Source organism: Theropithecus gelada, chromosome 4 (genome assembly GCF_003255815.1).
Source record: "Theropithecus gelada isolate Dixy chromosome 4, Tgel_1.0, whole genome shotgun sequence".
In the NCBI taxonomy this organism is placed as follows: domain Eukaryota; kingdom Metazoa; phylum Chordata; class Mammalia; order Primates; family Cercopithecidae; genus Theropithecus; species Theropithecus gelada.
The window spans coordinates 72,079,603-72,099,610 of NC_037671.1; the positions used below are offsets into that span (position 1 = coordinate 72,079,603).

General features: G+C 39.5%; 1 protein-coding gene and 1 long non-coding RNA gene across 6 annotated transcripts in view; one reads left to right on the forward strand and one right to left on the reverse strand.

The window, feature by feature from the left end:
* KCNQ5 (potassium voltage-gated channel subfamily Q member 5) overlaps window positions 1–20,008 on the forward strand; it is a 572,501-nt gene that overhangs the window by 503,343 nt on the left and 49,150 nt on the right. The window lies entirely within an intron of this gene.
* On the reverse strand, window positions 725–9,679 carry LOC112623348. Its single transcript, XR_003119122.1, has 5 exons — window positions 9,591–9,679; window positions 2,562–2,688; window positions 1,489–2,087; window positions 1,209–1,275; window positions 725–949 (listed from the first exon to the last, which is right to left on the reverse strand). It is a non-coding gene; the product is annotated as an uncharacterized LOC112623348 (long non-coding RNA).

Here is a 20,008-nt window from a genome sequence, read left to right on the forward strand (position 1 = left end):
TGCTCTTTCCCTCTCTCACACACTCCATCTACCAGCAAATCAGACCACTGCTTATCTTCCTTAGAGAGGCTCCTGCTGAAAGTTATTTCAAAGTCTTCCAATGATAAGTAAAATTCAAGTTCTTCTCCCAAGAGGAGTTAACCTATTTTATTTATCATATTATGTAGCAGACATTCACTTGCCAACACATTTTATTGAGTGCCACATAATTTTCATGTTTATAAAATAAAATATTTTATTTTTCATTTAAGATAAGCTTGGCTTCCCTTTTAACTAGGCCCCCTGGGATCTCTTATACTGGGCAAGGAACCAAAATCAAATACCATCTCCCATTAATGCATAAAAACTGCAAAGGCTATCAGTCCTTCTGTTCTTTCCCTAAAATAACGTGTATTTTCCCAGGCCCTGAAAGCTCGAGGAATAAAATTAACAACCAGGGGTCATAATCACAATGATCTCAGGCTCCCTGCAGTGAAATCCCTGGAACCTCATTCCACGGGTCCCTCTCAGCTTACTCAGAGGTCCTCAGGGATATCTCTTCCACGCTCAAGTGAGCAACACAAGCCCCCACTTCACGCTTCACTCCACACCCCTGTGGGTCCCATGCTCTTCAGGGCGACCCCTAGTGGCTGCACTGACGTGGCTCCTCCCGGCAGAACTTGCAGGTCCCACATGGGCGCAGGACGGCTGATCCTGCCGTGCTTCCTCGCAGCCTGTCCTGTGCTAAGGCAGGAAAAACCTCCGCCACCAACACGGGACACTCCTCCATCGAGCCACTTGCAGGATCTGAGTCACTTGTGGCACAGCTTTTCAGTGTCCTCTAGTTTCCTCACTCCCCTCCTAGGATTTTGGCTGAAAGCCCCTGAGCAGCTGAGTCAAGAGTTACCAGTGACAGGGCTTTATGTTGCACTCAAAATAGACTTGCTGAATATAAATGGCTACATCCTTTCTGGAGGGCAATTTGGCAAAATATATTAAAAGTCTTTACATATGTCTAAGTCTAGACACATCCCACCTACCAATTCTATTTCTAGGATATAATAGATACAATGAAACAATATCAGACATTAGAAATGATGCCCTAAATTAGAAATTATTGACACAGAAAGATAACAAAAAATAAATCATTCCATTTATATATATTCTATAAATTCATATATCTATAGAAAAAAGTATGGAAAGATTTACAAGAATGTATGAACAGTTACCTTTGAGTGGTGAGATCACAGTTATATTTTGTTTCTTCATTTTTTTAATCTGTATTTCCTAATTTTTCTACAATGAACAAGTAAAGCTCTTGTAATAAGAAAGCAATGGAGAATTTTCTTTAAAAAAAAAAATAAAGTCCTGAGTTTATAAAAACAAAATGATAGGGGGAAAAAAAAGAAAAAAAAACTAGCCCTTAAAAAAAAAAATTAGCCCTTCCTTTCACACACTGCCCTCTCCCCTGCCCCTACTGTAGGGGCCCTTGCACTGACTGTTACTCACCTAACATCTCTCCTTAAGCTGATTTCCATCCAAGTGGTAGAAGGAGCAACTTGTCTTAATGGTGGGAACCAGTCTTCGTTGAGTGCAGGCATGGACTATGTAATAATGTTTAACATATTCTACTACAAATGGAACTTGTATTAGTTTGCTCAAGCTGCTATAACAAAGTACTAGATGCCATGCCTTATACAACAAAAATTTATTTTCTCACAGTCTGGAGGCTAGAAGCCCAAGTTTAAGTTGTCAGCAGGGTTGGTTCCTTCTGAAGGCTTTCTTCTGGGCTTGTAGATGGTCTTCTCCCTGAGTCTTTACATAGACTTTTCTCTGTACCCAGCCATGTGCACATTTCCTCTACTTACAAGGATACCAGTCATATTAGATTAGGAACCACTCTAATAACCTCATTTTAGTTTAATCACATCTCTAAAGACCCTCTCTCCAAACAGTCACATTCAGAGGTACTAGGGGTTAGGACCATAACATATGAATTTTGGAGGGACACAATTCAGTCCATAGACAATGCTCATGCTCACCCACATCACAGCATCCCTGGCAAACTGAGATGTGTCCCTATCTTCATCCCTGGCCCTGTTTTCACACTGTATTAGAAATCACACATTGCATATTGCAACAGATCCATATTCTTCTAACATGGTCTTCAAAAAGCATTCAGCTTTGTAATGTAAGGTCCTTAGTGTTTGAGTATATTTAAATATAAAATTCATAGAATCTGGATTTTTAATTTGGAAAACAAATTCTCCTTGTACTGTTTGGCCAGAGGAAAAGAATTTTTTAAAGACTCTAGAGTCACCACTATCTATTACAATATTTTCAGTATCTGCAAAGATGTCTCAGAGGTCACACAGAAACAGAAGTACTATTCTCTACCAAATCACAAATTGGAAAGGTCTCCTGTCATCTATTTTCTAGGTTATTTCATACGATTACAGTTTTGTTTGTTTACAAAAGAACTGCTTCTCCCTTGTTGATGCCCATCTCAATTAATTCTGAGTTTCCCAAGTGACCAGAGGACCAACTGCTGTTCTGTTGAAGTTACTTTGTTGGCTGCCCACCTGCAAGAGATAGGAGCTCCTGCCTCCTCATTTAATCCAATAGTCCAGAACCGTTACCTCTGATGGAATTCAATGTTGGGTCTTGGGAAACTGGAAGTTCTTTTTTACAGGGAAAAAAATTAAGTAGCTGTCAAATAAATGTAGGCTTCAGTTATACATCTTTACTTATAGTGCCTCTTTAGGTTTTAAGTATTTCTAAAATCTACTTACTACCATAGAAAATAATATATAACACTTGCAGCCAGCTTTCAATTATTCCATGTCTATTTGCCCATTCACTTCTGGGACTGTTTCCTTCTCCTCTGCTCTCCTCACATGTTTTAGGCATTCCATTGCCCATTAACATGCTCGGGAGAATAGATAAATAAAAGAAAGAATAATGAAAACTCAGATCAACCTTTAAATTAATAACTAAAAGTTACATTTGGAAAATAATAGGCCTGCAATTGAAAGACAGTATAATAGAGAAACAAAAAATATTTAGGATTAATCTGTAAATTTTAATAATTCCTGACAAATCTGATACCCTTTTCTGCAGATGGTAGTGTTTTCATAATTTAATGACTCTTTAAAAAGGTTATTAAATATCCATGGCATTTTTCTCTTGCTATTATTTTTAATAAGATTAACATGTTACACTTAAAAAGGGCACAGTTGTCTCTCACTATCCCATACTTGTGTGTACCAGAAAAGTAGAAAGTAGCAGGCAGATGCTGAAGCCACAAATGACACAGAAAGTAAACTCTAAAGAACTGATGTGGTGTTGTCATACCAAATTTATTTTGACCTCTATGATATGAATCATATTTTTAGCTGAAAAATTCTATAATAAAAGATAGAAATACTCTATTCATCGATAGTATGTAACCCTCTTCATACAATTTTAGAAATTAGGTAATATAGAAATATTTTTGTCAAGTATATGAGTAATAATAATGATAAAACTAACATGTATTGAATTCTTCCCAGTGGCATGTGTTGTTCTAAATTCTTTACCTCTATTATCTTATTTAATTCTGTCAATACCCCTGTGGAGTAGTTGTGGTGTTATCCCCATTTTATGGATGAGGAAACTAAGAGTTGAAGCTATGTAACTTGCCCAAGGTCTAGCAGGTATGAGTAAAGGAGCCACAATGCACATGCAGGCAATTGAATTTCACCGTCCTCCTACAAACGTATTCTAAGATGTTCTCCTAGATGTTATACCAATTTCCCTTTAAGCATCTTTCATTTCTTCTCCTCCCCCAATCCCCACCACCCACTTCTTGCCTTTGCTCTTCCAACTTCAATCAGTCAGATTCCCCTTCCCATATCAGCCACTTGACCATGCCACTATCCCATCTTTCTCCCAGCCTCAGCTGCCAAACCTCTCAACTACATCATCTCAAGGCAGCCAGAGCTAGAAGATTAGGCAAATTGGGGAAATGGACTTTCAATGACCGTTCTCTGTTTTGATCAGGTATCTGGGAAGAGACTCAGGATGACAGCCATACTGGTCTGTGTCTATTTTCCGTGGGAGGGAGGCCAATGGTAGGGTCATCTGAGGCCTGTTTCAAGATGCAAAAGATAGTGTCAGAAGATGCACAGGTGTTGCCAAGAGACAAGCAAGTGGAAGGTGGCAGATTGCAAGTAAGAAATGTAGGAAGCAGCCAAAATCCACAAGAATGATACAAAGGTAGAGCTAGGAGAAAATCTTCAGATTTCTGGTGACTAGTTTGCTACGAGGGAGTCCTACACTTACTGAACCCCACTGCATTTGGGAGTGCCTTGCAGAATTGCAATCAAAGAGTACAATAACCTGGACAGTGAAGGAGAAGGATGTAGCTTTAGGGAACTCCACCTTACAGTGCTTGATATTAGCTAAACACAACATCCTGTAGTAATTAGCATGTTCCTTCCAGAAGTTGTAATAGATTTAAAAATCTGTCTCACATACTTGTATAACCGTGCATGTTTTAACAAATTTAACATTGTTTCTGCTTAAGGAGAAATTGCCATTCCTGCTGAGCAATCTTCAGTGCTCATGTTAGCTGCCATGGAAGGTACATCCTCATCAGGTGTTTATGGGAAAGACTGGCACAGCCTGGGTCCAGGAGATGTTTAGGGTTCACCGGGGGGATCTGGGTGAGATGAAGATGTGGAATATCTTCCGATTGTGGGGGTCCCTCAAGGCTAGTCCCTTTGTTCCAGGCACTGATGGTAATTCCTCTCTCTTCACTACCCTTCATGTTCCTTTCTCCTCTCAGCCACTGTACCCATTAGGATGCATTTAGCAGCAGGGCACGAAAGAAGCAGATTCAACTACCTTAAACTATGATGCAATTTATAATACATAGAAAGAGGCTCGGAGATAAGACAGCTCTCCACAAGCCTCAGGGCTCTGGCTTCATTTCTCTGATTCTCTGAGTCTTCTTTTGACTTTTTCCATCTGTCTGCCTGCCTCCTCCTCAGGCTGGAAGCAAAATGGCTACAGCAGTTGCAACATCTTCTCTCGATGCAACACTTTCAGAGGCAGAAAGAGGCCATCTTATGTTTGCATCTCTTCTTAAAATTGAGGAAAACTGTCCATTCACATATATTTTGCAGAATCCTCATGCCTAAAACAATCACTAGCATGGAGGATGGGGCCACCATCATTGGCTGTCACCAGTCAGGACCCAGCAGCTGGATCTCGGCCAGACTCTCCTAAAGCACATGATCAAGTGTGGGGGGAAGTAACTGGATAAATTTAAGGATTTAGTTTTGGGGACTGGATTTGGGGAAAGCAGCTTCCCATAGTGTAATATTTGATATAGCCAAGAAACCTCTTACACTTTGGGTTGAGGGTAAGAAGGCAGCATGTCCTTAACCATGGTGCTTTCTTTCAAATATTCTGTCTATATGTCATTTCTGTTCCTCTAAATGTCTGGGCTTTTAAAAACATAAAAGCCAGATTTATACTTTTTTTTTTTTCACTTTTCTCTCCTCACATCATTTCCATGAGACAGCAAGCATAGCCTAGAGTGTCCCCTTGAATTTCAAATGAAAGGCAAAGTGGGTAAAGGAACAACTAGCAAAAATAAATAAATTCATATTTCAATCATATAATCCTTCCTCACATACAGTCAGCCCATAAATGTTCTATCACCACCACCACTGAGGGAAAACCGGTACAGTTCTCTTCCTCTCCACCTCCTCAGCAGCTTCCTGACACCTCGCTCCTCAAGCTGTTTCTCTTGGTGACTCCTTCTTCCTTCTGAAGTTAATAACTAACCCAGTCTCACCTAAAAATAGCAAAAAAGTAGAAATACACCATGTGGGGTGCCAGAACCCTCAAGTCTTCTTAAAGATCGTTAGCTCATCCTGTCTTCTTTTAACCTCTACCTAGGTTCTAGGCCCACCGGTCTACCACAACCCTTGTTTGAGAATGTCAAGATCAGTGAAAACAGTGAGAAAAAGGCAGCATTTTAATGCAATGGTTTTGACAACTATCCTGAACTAACAGTCTCTTGTATCTATAATGGCCTATTTTCTTCCAAGCAGTATAAATCACAGACTATCAGTATTTTATATTTGACTAATTTATGCACACGGGCTTTCATCTTACACTAATCCTCTTTTATGCTTATTTTCCAATGGCATCTTCCTCCCTCATGTTTTTCTCAGTCTCCCCAGTTGACATTTTTGGTGTTTCCACAAAATGCCAAGCACCACGCCGCACTTAGCATTTTTCCTGACTTTCCATAATGATGGCCCAACTTCAGCCAGGCCTTGATTATAATTTTCCACATGATGCTTCCTGGCACTTTCTGAAATTGCCTGATAATGACTCTGCATTGTGTTGACAGAAATAATTCTTGTTAAAGCAGTATCCTATTAAGGCTTCCACTTAACCTGTTTGTGCAGATTTCTGGCCTGGGATGCTGACTGAGTAGGGCACCCATTCCTGTCAGCCTCTATTTGTAACAAAACCTGAGGGTTTTCTTTAATGTTAAGAACAAAAGGATTTATTGAAAATGATTGGATCTAAACTCTAGAAATTTATTCTCCGTATTTAACTCTATATTCAGCGTAGTTGCTGGAGTAATTCTATGCAAAAGCCTACAAAGGGTATTCAGTAGAATTCTAAAATGCACTTTCAATTCTTCCTTAACTTATTAGTAAAAACCATTACCTGAAGAAATTGTCTCAATTCTGATCCATAGGTGGCTTTTTTCTTTAGTTGTCCGGGTTCTTTATTCAGTCCCTCAGGCATCTTCATTCAAAGACATATCCTAGTCCTCTGCTAGGACCACTGGGGACCATGTTAGAGGCTGGCTACCACAAATGCCTTTAAATAGATTATGTCTTTTAAATTGCAGATTTCAACCAGTCCCTATTGTCTTTCCAGAAACCCAAACCACCAATCCCCCATTCCTTTCAACCTCTCTGTTACCTACCTGCCTTTAACGGCATGGGTTTATAACTTCTAGTCTAACCATTTCATGCCCAGTATCCTTTGTATTGTATCTCAAAAAAAAAAAAAAAAAATCCTGGCCTCAACCTATAGCTATGCAACGTCATATGTACTCTTGTCCCCCTAAGATCTGCTTCTCCTATTGGGTGGAGAGTGACCTCTCAATCTCTGGTGTCAGACCCCAAGTGACTACGTTATTTCTAGGATTTCTGAGAATAGTTGTGTCTTAGTTTGTTTGGGCTTCTATAAAAAACATACCATAAACTAGGCGGCCTATAAATTTACTTCTCACAGTTCTGGAGGCTGGAAGTCCAAGATGATGGTGCTGGCAGATTCCGTGTCTGGAGAGGGCCCACTTCCACATGAAGGAAAGGGCGAGGAACCTCTTGGGTCTCTTTTATGAGAGCACTAATCCCATTCATAGGGCCCTGCCCTCATAGCCTAACCGTCTCCCGAGACCCCACCTCTTAATACCATCACTTTGAGGGTTAGGGATTTAACATATAAATTCTGGGGGGACACAAACATTCAGACCATAGCAGGTTGCTTCTTCCATTATTTTTTGTGAAATGCTTGTTCTTAGTTTTTAGTGACGGGGAAATACTTTTCTATTTTGATTTGACTGAAGTTCCACCTGGCTTTCTACTCTAACCCAAGTGCTCTCTGTATTATAAAACAGGATTTCTGTCAGATTTCTCTAGGTTCTGTCCCAATGTTTGTTGTTACTCTACAGTGTTAAGAAAAATTATATTCTGTTTCCATTGGTGGATAAAATAGCTCCCTGCTTGAGCTCTGAGTGGATTTCATCTCCTCCCTTCCAGCAGAAACTGAGCTGCCAAATGACCTTCAAGTGCCGCGTTAACCATACCTTTTGGCTTCCGTAGATCCAGGTTTCATTGAGAAACCCAGGTTTATAAACTGGAGCTATATATGTTGTTTCATCAACAAAGTGTGTGTGCACGTGCACATTGATACTTTAAAATGAATCCAAATGCTATATTAGTTATCTATTGTTATATAGCAAATTACCCTCAATTTAGTGGTTTGAAATAACATATAATCTCACAGTTTCTACGGTCAGGTATCCAGAGGCAGTTTAGCTGAATGGTTATGACTCAAAGTCTCTTATGAGGTTGCAGTCAAGCTCTTGGCTGGAGATGCTGGAAGAGGACCCATTTCCAAGTTCAACCGAGCATTTGCTAGCAGGCCTTATTTCCTTGCCACATCATTCACACTCTAGGTTGCCTGAATGACCGCATGACATGCAGCTGACCTCCCCCAGAGAGAACAGAGAGAGTACGCAGACAGAAGCTGCAGTCTTTTATGACCTAAGCTCAGAAGTATTATGCCATCGCTTCGTTCATGTGCAAGTGGTCACACAGACCAACCCTGTACAGTGTAGGTGGGAACTATACAGGGGGGTAATACCAGGGGATGAGGACCACTGGGGACCATGTTAGAGGCTGGCTACCACAAATGCCTTTAAATAGATTATGTCTTTTAAATTGCAGATTTCAACCAGTCCCTATTGTCTTTCCAGGAACCCAAACCACCAATCCCCCATTCCTTTCAACCTCTCCGTTACCTACCTGCCTTGAACGACATGGGTTTATAACTTCTAGTCTAACCATTTCATGCCCAGTATCCTTTGTATTATATCTCAAAAAAAAAAAAAAAAAAAAATCCTGGCCTCAACCTATAGCTATGCAATTATATTCCACTGTTAGTGCAGACTTTCAAAAGTAATATTAACAAAATATTGAGTATGTGATTACTGCAGCAACAAGTTACATAAAATGAGGAGGCCGGGCGCGGTGGCCTGTAATCCTAGCACTTTGGGAGGCCGAGGGGGATGGATCACCTGAGGTCAGTAGTTCGAGACCAGCCTGATCAACATAGTGAAACCCCATCTCTACTAAAAATACAAAAATTAGCCAGGCATGGTGGTGGGCACCTGTAATCCCAGCTACTCAGGAGGCTGAGGCAGGAGAATCGCTTGAAGCCAGGAACGGAAGGTTGCAGTGAGCTGAGATCGTGCCCTCGCACTCCAGCCTGGGTGACAAGAGCAAGACTCCATCTCAAAAATAAACAGATAAATAAATAAATTGAGGGAGCAGGACACCAACTAGTCAGTTGCAAAACCAAAGTGTCCTAACTTCTAACCCAGCTCTCTTTCTTGTACAAAGTATGGCCCCTCTTCAGCTTTTCAAGAGGTTGAAGATATGTTCTTGGTTGCTTCAAAGGACAGAAACAGAACTAAAAGGTGTGTGATACCAATATTTAGTTTAATAATAATGACAGCTTAGCAATTAGAGACTCCACAGCAATCGAGTGGATTCCATAATTGGAAACATTCAAATCAAAGTTGGATGATCAACAGTCAGGAATTTCTGGAAGCTTAAGGAGATCAAACCAGACAACCTCTAAGAAATTTTCTTCTAAACTTGAGTTTCTATAACCTGCTCTTCTGGACCAATGCAAAGTAACTTCCTTAGCCATTAACTCGTATCCTCACTAGCAATTCCAAACTAAGAAATGGAAGAGGAAAGCAAGGATTGGCTGAGGAATGCCTGGAGTGAATTTTCTGTCCTTACCCTCGTTTCACAACTCTTTGATACAGAGAAAAGTGCTACCCGCTGCTTCTTGCCTCTCATTCTTCCCACTCTTTCTCTTCCCTTTTCACTGCCAGCCATAGTCCTTTCTGTCCTAAGAAGTGCATCAGGTATATGCCACCCACCATTGTGAAGTTTATGTGTGTGCTCCATAGTGGCTCATTCTTAAAACTTGGATAAGCCCTCCACTGGATTTCAATTCAAATCAGAAAGTATTTGAGGGCTGCTACTCAGAGCTAGCATGTTTCTGGGCATTTAGAAGGCAGGGAGGAGGCGTGACAACTGTCACCTCAAAGAACTTGCTGTTTGTCTGTAAGTTTTACCACCCCAGCCCACCCCAGTTACAGTATTGATTGGCACTGAGGGGAACAAAAGGCATCTTCCTCGTTCTTCAGACTTCACAGTTTTCAGGAAAAATCTGTGGGTGACATCCGAAATTTGCACAAAATAAGCACAAAGTTACCCATTACACAAATCACAGAATTTAGCCCATATTTAAGAGAAGCACTTTTCAGCTGCATGGTGATTTTTCCTTCATATATCTCCAATTATGTCCTTCAAAGGCACACTTAGTTGTCTGCTGCACAAAGATAAACCAATATGACACAATTTTAAAATTATATTTAATCGCTTTCGTGGTGTGCTCTACTTGGTAAAGAAGGGGGAAAAAAAGGTTAAGTAAAGGCCAGGATCCTTTTTCTGCAATGCATGACTGACGTGGGAAACAGATGAGTTACCCAGGCTTTGTTTTTTGCTACCTGCAGTATAAAACTCCCTGACATTGTCCCAAATTCCTTTTACAGGTATTTTATTTTCAACATCTAGTTTTGTTCAGCTTTTCTTCCCTTGCCATCTTTTTCTTCTTTTGCCATGTATAATGCATAACAACAGTTTCTGAACTCCAAAAACATAGAAACCTCGAATAATATTGCCTGGGAAAAATTAATCTCTGTACCTCCAGCTACCAAGAATCATTTGCACGTGAAACCCTGAGATTTGCAACTTTCATTAATCTAATGCAATAGCAATTCTTATACCACATCATTCTATTGGAATTGATGACTAATCATTCCCAAAACTCTTTTGAAACTATTGTTTTGAAACTATTGTTCCCATAATTTTGTCTTTTGATTGAAAAATGTCATGACCCCATATCTTCTTACATTTGTATGTTATCTGTTGCATAGCTAATCCCTCTCCCTCAGATTTAGTGGCTTAAAACAGCAACCATTTGTTTAGCCCACAATTCTTTAGGCAGTTCTTCTGGTCTTAAATGAACCGACTCATACTCTGTGTTCAGCTGCTGTATTAACTGGTGCTGACCAGACTAAGGGGGCCTCAGTTAGGATTACTCCTCTCTACTCATATGGTCTTTCATCCTCCAGCAGGCTGGGCTGGTTCACATGGTGGTGGTGGGCTCCCAAGAGCAGTACATTGATATCTGAAAGGCCTCTTGAAGTTCAGGCTCAACCTATCACAGCATAATGTTCACTATGTCCTGTTGGTCAAAGCAAATGACAGGGACAGCCCAAATGCAAGAGATGAAGAAAGAGATTCCACCTCTTCATGTGAGAAGCTGCAAGCATTGTGGCTAGTGTTGCAATCTACCATCCCAGACATTTAAAGCTTATTTTCAACATCCTGTGGGTTCTGTGAAGACAGTGTCAGTGTCTGATGGACTTTTCTATTTCTCCCTGTAGTATCCTTCACTCATAGAGCCTAAGAAAGAAAAGGAAAATAGCATTGTTAGCACCTAATGTATTGAGGCATTGGCTAGACCTTTTCTATGAATTGGTTCATTTAATACACACATAGCCATTTTGCAGATAAGGAAACTGAGACTCAGAAAATGTAAATCACTTGCCCACATAATTCAGTCTGAATGCCAAAGTTGGGGTTTGAAGTTGCACTTAGGTCTAAGTTCAAAGCTTTCTGTGTTATACCATGCTTGCTGCTTAGCATGTTTTCTTTTGTATAATTCATGCTGCTAATGAAACAGTGTAAGCCAGCTGTATGTTTACTGTCAGTGAAATGTGAAACGATTTGTCTTCTTTTTCAGTAAATATGGCAAGTCTGCTCAATTTATTCCCTTTATCATTGCATACACTACAATTATTCTCTTGCTATACCTTCACCTGTCAATTGAGGTATACAACAGTAATTTCCTTGTTTTTTTTTTTTAATTTTACTTTAAGTTCTAGGGTACATGTGCACAACTTGCAGGTTTGTTACATATGTATACATGTGCCATGTTGGTGTGCTACACCCATTAACTCGTCATTTACATTAGGTATATCTCCTAATGCTATCCCTCCCCCCTCCTCCAACCCCACAACAGGCCCTGGTGTGTGATGTTCCCCTTCCTGTGTCCAACTGTTCTCATTGTTCAGTTCCCACCTATGAATGAGAACATGAGGTGTTTGATTTTCTGTTCTTGCAATAGTTTGCTGAGAATGATGGTTTCCAGCTTCATCCATGGTCCCTACCAAGGACATGAACTCATCATTTTTCATGGCTGCATAGTATTCCATGGTATATATGTGCCACATTTTCTTAATCCAGTCTATCATTGATGGACATTTGGGTTGGTTCCAAGTCTTTGCTATTGTGAATAGTGCCGCAATAAACATACGTGTGCATGTGTCTTTATAGTAGCATGATTTATAATCCCTTGGGTATATACCCACTAATGGGATTGCTGGGTCAAATGGTATTTCTAGTTCTAGATCCTTGAGGAATCGCTACACTGTCTTCCACAATGGTTGAACTAGTTTACAGTCCCACCAACAGTGTAAAAGTGTTCCTATTTCTGAACATTCTCTCCAGCACCTCTTGGTTCCTGACTTTTTAATGATCACCATTCTAACTGATGTGAGATGGTATCTCATTGTGGTTTTGACTTGCATTTCTTTGATGGCCAAGTGATGATGAGCACTTTTTCATGTGTCTGTTGGCTGCATAAATGTCTTCTTTTGAGAAGTGTCTGTTCATATCTTTGCCCACTTTTTGATGTGGTGGTTCGTTTTTTTCTTGTAAATTTGTTTGAGTTCTTTGTAGATTCTGGATATTAGCCCTTTGTCAGATGAGTAGATTGCAAAAATTTTCTCCCATTGTGTAGATTGCCTGTTCACTCTGATAGTTTATTTTGCTGTGCAGAAGCTCTTTAGTTTAATTAGATCCCATTTGTCTATTTTAGCTTTTGTTGCCATTGCTTTTGGTGTTTTAGACATGAAGTCCTTGCCCATGCCTATGTCCTGAATGGTATTGCCTAGGTTTTCTTCTAGGGTTTTTATGGTTTTAGGTCTAACATTTAAGTCTTTAATCCATATTGAATTAATTTTTGTATAAGGCGTAAGAAAGGGATCCAGTTTCAGTTTTCTACATATGGCTAGCCAGTTTTCCCAGCACCATTTATTAAATAGGGAATCCTTTCCCCATTTCTTGTTTTTGTCAGGTTTGTCAAAGATCAGATAGTTGTAGATGTGTGGTATTATTTCTGAGGCCTTTGTTCTGTTCCATTGGTCTATATCTCTGTTTTGGTACCAGTACCAAGCTGTTTTGGTTACTGTAGCCTTGTAGTATAGTTTGAAGTCAGGTAGCGTGATGCCTCCAGCTTTGTTCTTTTGGCTTAGGATTGTCTTGGCAATGAGGGCTCTTTCTGGGTTTCATATGAGCTTTAAAGTACTTTTTTCCAATTCTGTGAAGAAAGTCACTGGTAGCTTGATGGGGATGGCATTGAATCTATAAATTACCTTGGGCAGTATGGCCATTTTCACAATATTGATTCTTCCTATCCATGAGCATGGAATGTTCTTCCATTTGCTTGTGTCCTCTTTTATTTCATTGAGCAGTGGTTTGTAGTTCTCCTTGAAGAGGTCCTTCACGTCCCTTATAAGTTGGATTCCTAGGTATTTTATTCTCTTTGAAGCAATTGTGAATGGGAGTTCACTCATGATTTGGCTCTCTGTCTGTTTTTGGTGTATAAGAATGCTTGTGATATTTGCACATTGATTTTGTATCCTGAGAGTTTGCTGAAGTTGCTTATCAGCTTAAGGAGATTTTGGGCTGAGATGATGGGGTTTTCTAAATATGTCATCTGCAATCATGTCATCTGCAAACAAGGACAATTTGACTTCCTCTTTTCCTAATTGAATACGCTTTATTTCTTTCTCCTGCCTGATTGCCCTGGCCAGAAGTTCCAACACTATGTTGAATAGGGGTAGTGAGAGAGGGCATCCCTATTTTGTGCCAGTTTTCAAAGGGAAAGCTTTCAGTTTTTGCCCATTCAGTATGATGTTGGCTGTGGGTTTGTCATAAATAGCTCTTATTATTTTGAGATATGTCCCATCAATACCTAATTTATTGAGAGTTTTTAGCATGAAGGGCTGTTGAATTTTGTCAAAGGTATTTTCTGTGTCTATTGAGATAATCATGTGGTTTTTGTCTTTGGTTCTGTTTATGTGATGGATTATGTTTGTTGATTTGTGTATATTGAACCAGCCTTGCATTCCAGGGTTGAACTCCACTTGATTATGGTGGATAAGCTTTTTGATGTGCTGCTGGATTCGGTTTGCCAGTATCTTATTGAGGTTTTTGCATCGACGTTTATCAGGGATATTGGTCTAAAATTCTCTTTTTTTGTTGTGTCTCTGCCAAGCTTTGGTATCAGAATGATGCTGGCCTCATAAAATGAGTTAGGGAGGATTCCCTCTTTTTCTATTGATAGGAATAGTTTCAGAAGGAATGGTACCAGCTCCTCTTTGTACCTCTGGTAGAATTTGGCTGTGAATCCATCTGGTCCTGGACTTTTTCTGGTTGGTAGGCTATTCATTATTGCCTCAATTTCAGAGCCTGTTATCGGTCTATTCAGGGATTCAACTTCTTCCTGGTTTAGTCTTGGGAGGGTGTATGTGTCCAGGAATTTCTCCATTTCTTCTAGATTTCCTAGTTTATTTGTGTAGAGATGTTTATAGTATTCTCTGATGGTAGTTTGTATTTCTGTGGGATCAGTGGTGATATCCCCTTTATCATTTTTTATTGTGTCTATTTGATTCTTCTCTCTTTTCTTCTTTATTAGTCTTGCTAGTGGTTTATGAATTTTGTTAATCTTTTCAAAAAACCAGCTCCTGGATTCATTGATTTTTTGAAGGGTTTTTTGTGTCTCTATCCCCTTCAGTTCTGCTCTGATCTTAGTTGTTTCTTGCCTTCTGCTAGCTTTTGAATGTGTTTGCTCTTGCTTCTCTAGTTCTTTTAATTGTGATGTTGGGTGTCAATTTTAGATCTTTCCTGCTTTCTCTTGTGGGCATTTAGTGCTATAAATTTCCCTCTATACACTGATTTAAATGTGTCCCAGAGATTCTGGTGTATTGTGTCTTTGTTCTGATTGTTTTCAAAGAACATCTTTATTTCTGCCTTCATTTTGTTATGTACCCCAGTAGTCTTTCAGGAGCAGGTTGTTCAATCTCCATGTGGTTGAACGGTTTTGAGTGAGTAATTTCCATTTTTTTTAACAATGCTTATGTTACCATCTCTAGACAAGTTAGTCCAGATGATTTTGGGGTTAACATGTTGACATTTCCTAGCACTATTACTGCTAGCTGAATAAGAGTGGAAAGTTGGGGGAAAATTTACCAGATCTGTATTAGTTTGTTCGCACACTGCTATAAAGAACTGCCTGAGACTGGGTGATTTATGAAGAAAAGTTTAATTGACTCACAGTTCCACACCCTGTATAGGAAGCATGCCTGAGTGGCCTCAGGAAACTTACAGTCATGTCAGAAGGGTGAAGGGGAAGGAAGCGTGTCTTTACATGGTGTCAGAAGAGAAAGAGAGACAGAGAGAGTGAGAGAGTGAGAGTAAAGGGTGAAGTGCCACACTTTTAAACCATAATCTACCCCCATGATCCATTCACCTCCCACCCGGTCCCTCTCCCAACATTGGGAATAACAACTCAACATGAGATTTGGGTGGGGATACAGAGCCAAACCATATCAAGATCTATTTAGAATTCTCCAGCAGATTTGATTAATAATATAGATTTGTGATTCTGTAATTTGTAGTGTCATTATAAAACATGGCTGCTTTGATTGCAATCAGATATCTCTGAATATGGTTCGAAGGAAACAGATCTCGTCCTTGTGGAGATAGGATTACATAACTCCCCTCACTCATTTTGCCATTGATTCAGAATGTTTCCCCCTAAGATGAAGTAGTGTTTTAGCTTAGAATGGTAAGAGCAATTCATCACCAGGCACAGTGGCTGACACCTGTGATCCCCACACTTTGGGAGGCCCAGGCCAGTGGATCACTTGAGCCCAGGAGTTAGAGACTAGCCTGAGCAGCATGACGAAACCCCATCTCTACAAAAGATATAAAAATTAATTGGGCATGGTGGCACATGCCTGTAGCCCCAGCCAGTTGCGGGGCTAAGAAGTGAGGGGATCTTTTGAGCCCAGGAGGTTGAGGCTGCAGTGAGCCATGATCACATCACTGCACTCCAGCCTGGGCAACGCAAAAAGACCCTGTCTCAACAAAAAAAAAAAAAAGCAATTCATTGATCTCATCTAATTTGACTAGTTCAGTTATACATTGAGAAGGCTATCTGAGATGATGTCAGGTATGGAGCAGTGACTATCCCAGTGATCTGAATGTGATTGACCACTTGGCTTTACCGGGATTATCTCACTGTTTGGTTCTAATAAAGGCAGTCATTCTAGTCTATGAATTTACCTTGCTTTTGCTACGCACACTTCAATGATATACTATTGAAACTATAAAAATCTATAAAAATTGGTTTTTGTATGTGAGTTTAAAAAAAAAATGTTTTCACCAGGCTGTGAGTTTTCTGTCTTTATTTGCTGTTGGGAAACCGATAGTGCTATGACTATAGTATATTCTCAAGGAAATTTTTATGAAAATTGAATTAATCAGACACAGTGCTTAGTGTTGGAGTAAAACAGAACTTGTTTCAAATCCTAGTTCCCCCACTAGGTTGAGTGAGATGAGACAAATGACTTAACCTCACTGCCACTTTAATTTGTTCTCTCTCTTTTTAGGGTGGTAGAAATGATATCTACCTTATAGGGTTATGTGAGTAATAATAAGATATAATGTGTGTAAAATTCTTGTACAATGCCCAGCACAGAATAGGTACTCAATATATTAAATATATTATTATTTATTAATTAATGCTGATTTCTGCATGAATTTTGACGAATTGAAATCCTGGACTTGATTAATTTGCATGTATTTGTCTTCCCTTCTTCCAGTACTTGATGACAATTTCTACCTGTGGTAAATGGAAGGTTAAAAGTTATATTCTCATACAAACTTTAGTCCTTTATTCCTTGGAGTGAGTTTTAAGAGTCCTCATGTTGAATAATTCATGTAATCACAGAAATAATACTATGTATCAGGGACCACTTCCTTTATTAAAGATAAAGGCAGTGGAAATACCGCCTTTGCCAGAAATACTTCAGTTACTCTGAGAGAGAGACATTGGTTTACTATATGACAGCACAGTGCATGGCACATAATAGAACTTTGGAAAATATTTATTTTAAATGAATTAATAATGAACACATTGTGAACAAATAAATGGTTTACTATTTAATTATTCAGGAATCAATTAAACTTTATTAATAAAAATTGTTTGGGGGTTTTAAAAAGCCCACACACAAATGAGATGCATCACAGAGGCAAAGAGTATGATATTATTAAAACTCTTATTGCTGAATCACAGTTCAGCAGTAAGTAAGTGTTTGAGGTACTCAAATCAGTGAGTATTTGAGTGACTCTAAGAAGATAATGAAACTCCTCCAGTATTTTACAGTTGCAATAATTTTTAAGGAATATATAAAAACATATCCTGTGTTTCCATTTGAATAAAGATAGTATATATAACATATGCAATTAAAAAGAAGAAAGAAAACAAATTTTATTGTGTTTTTCTTTTCACCTTATGGGCAGTTACTAGATGTATGATCAGCAGTTTTAGCAGTAGAGACCATATTAATTGTTTTTGAAAACTCTCTAGTGCTTCGCACCATCACTCAAAACAGAGAAATTCGTTTTAATTAAGTGTCAGGAACTATTCCGTGAAATTTTGCCAGCATTTCTGCTAGCCAGTAAGTAAGGTTAATTGACAATCTTTAATAGAGAATCTTAGAGACATTCATATCATAATTAATGTAATTTAAGATGCTGAGGATGCATGAATTATCTACTCAGTGTAAATGGGGTCTTTGATTGTGAAGAGAAATACTCAAGTGCAGTGGTATCTTACATAATAGATTCCCTCATTAGTGTGAATTAGTATTTCTGAATGTTGTTAATTAGCAAGCCTGGGAACAAACACAATAAAAAATCAAGTTCACCAAATCACAAAAAAGTACTGGTTAGCATATTTGGTAAACATGGGTCTATAACTATTTTGATTGAATCTCCCAGCAACCTAGTTTACTGTGGTTGCAGGCCCTGTGCACAGTATGTTTTACCTGCCATAGGAATAATCAATCATATACCAAAAGTTTGTAATGACTGTTGAAATAAAAAAGTGTTTCAGAAAGTCACTGAGAATATAGTTTTGTGAGGAATAAGGAGATGATGTTCTATTTCTGATGTGACCGTAAAAAGGCATAGAACTTAAGAGAGAAAATAACAACAGCGTCTCTCATTTTCCCAGAATTTATTTCAACTGGCTGTTGAGCCTGCCCTTGCTCTCTTAGGACTCAAATTAAGTAGAAATGCAGACTGTGTGCAGTTCTGGTCACCTCCTAGGGAAGCACTGAGAAGGGAGCAAGTAATAAACCTCAGGAAAAAGTAGTTTTTTTCTTTTGGGTCAAAGAGCAGTGGGTGATTTTTTTCAACATCTGAGATAGAATTGGCGATAAAGAAAAGTTAGAAAAGAAGACATACTGAAAAGTAAAACTGAGGGATGCGAACCAGGTAGAAAACACTGTATCTACCGTGCTTTTCAAGCTATGGTAGAGTGTCGTGAAATCAAATGAGTGGGTTATGATCAGCATTCTTTTAGTGAAATGAAACAAGATGGGAAGAGAAGTTATAGAATGAGATGGGAGGGTCTGTTGTAAGATAGGATAGGATAGGACAGAATAGGAAATACATATTATAGAATGTATCACAAGTAATAAGAGCCAGTGTCATTTCTTGAGCCTTTTAGGTTTTATTCAAAGATTTTTGGTTTTACCAAAGTAGTATATGTATACCTGGTTTTAAAGGTCAAGTAATAAAGAGTAACACAAAATGAATCACAGACTTAAATATAGAGCATAAAACTTTTAGAAAAAAAGTAAGAGAAGATCTTTGGGATCTAGAACTCAGCAGAAAGTTCTTAGGCTTGACAACAAAAGCACTATCCTTACAAAAAATTAGCTGGGCATTGTGGCGGGTGCCTGTAATCCCTGCTACTCAGGAGGCTGAGGCAGAAGAATCGTTTGAACCTGGCAGGTGGAGGTTGCAGTGAGCCGAGATTGCACCACGCACTCCAGCCCAGGCCACAGTGCCAGACTCCATCAAAAAAGAAAGAAAGAGGCCGGGTGCAGTGGCTCCTGCCTGTAATCCCAGCACTTTGGGAGGCTGAGGTGGGCAAATCACAGGGTCAGGAGATCAAGACCATCCTGGCTAACATGGTGAAACCCCGCTTCTACTAAAAATACAAAAAATTAGCCGGGCGTGCTGGCGGGTGCCTGTAATCCCAGCAACTCGGGAGGCTGAGGCAGGAGAATGGCATGAACTCGGGAGGTGGAGCTTGCAGTGAGCCAAGATCGCGCTACTGCACTCCAGCCTGGGCAACAGAGCGAGACTCCGTCTGAAATAAATAAATAAATAAACAAATAAAAAGGAAGGAAGGAAGGGAGGGAGGGAGGGAAGGAAGGAGGGAGGGAGGGAGGGAAGGAAGGAGGGAGGGAGGGAGGGAAGGATGGAGGGAGGGAGGGAGAGAGGAAGGAAGGAGATAAAGTGTACCTCACTGAATTAAAAACTTTTGCTCTGCAAGTGACACTAAGGGGATGAAAAAAAAAGCTGCAAACTGAGAGAAAATATGTGCAAATGACGTATCTGACTAGAATATATAAAGAACTCTCAAAACTCCACGAGGGGGGTAAAAAAAAAACACCAGCTGAATTAGACAATAGGCAGAAAACATGAAGGACATTTCACCAAAGAGCATATAAACATGGCAAATAAGTGCAAGAAAAGATGTTTAATATCATCAGCCCCATGGGGAAAGGCCAGTTAAAACTACAGGAGATATCACTACACACCTGCCAGAATGGCTAAAACAAAAAATAGGAATGACACAAAATGCTGGGGGAGATGTAGAGAAGCCGGATCACTTACACATTGCTGGTGGGAAAACAGTTTAGTAGTTTCTTAAAACT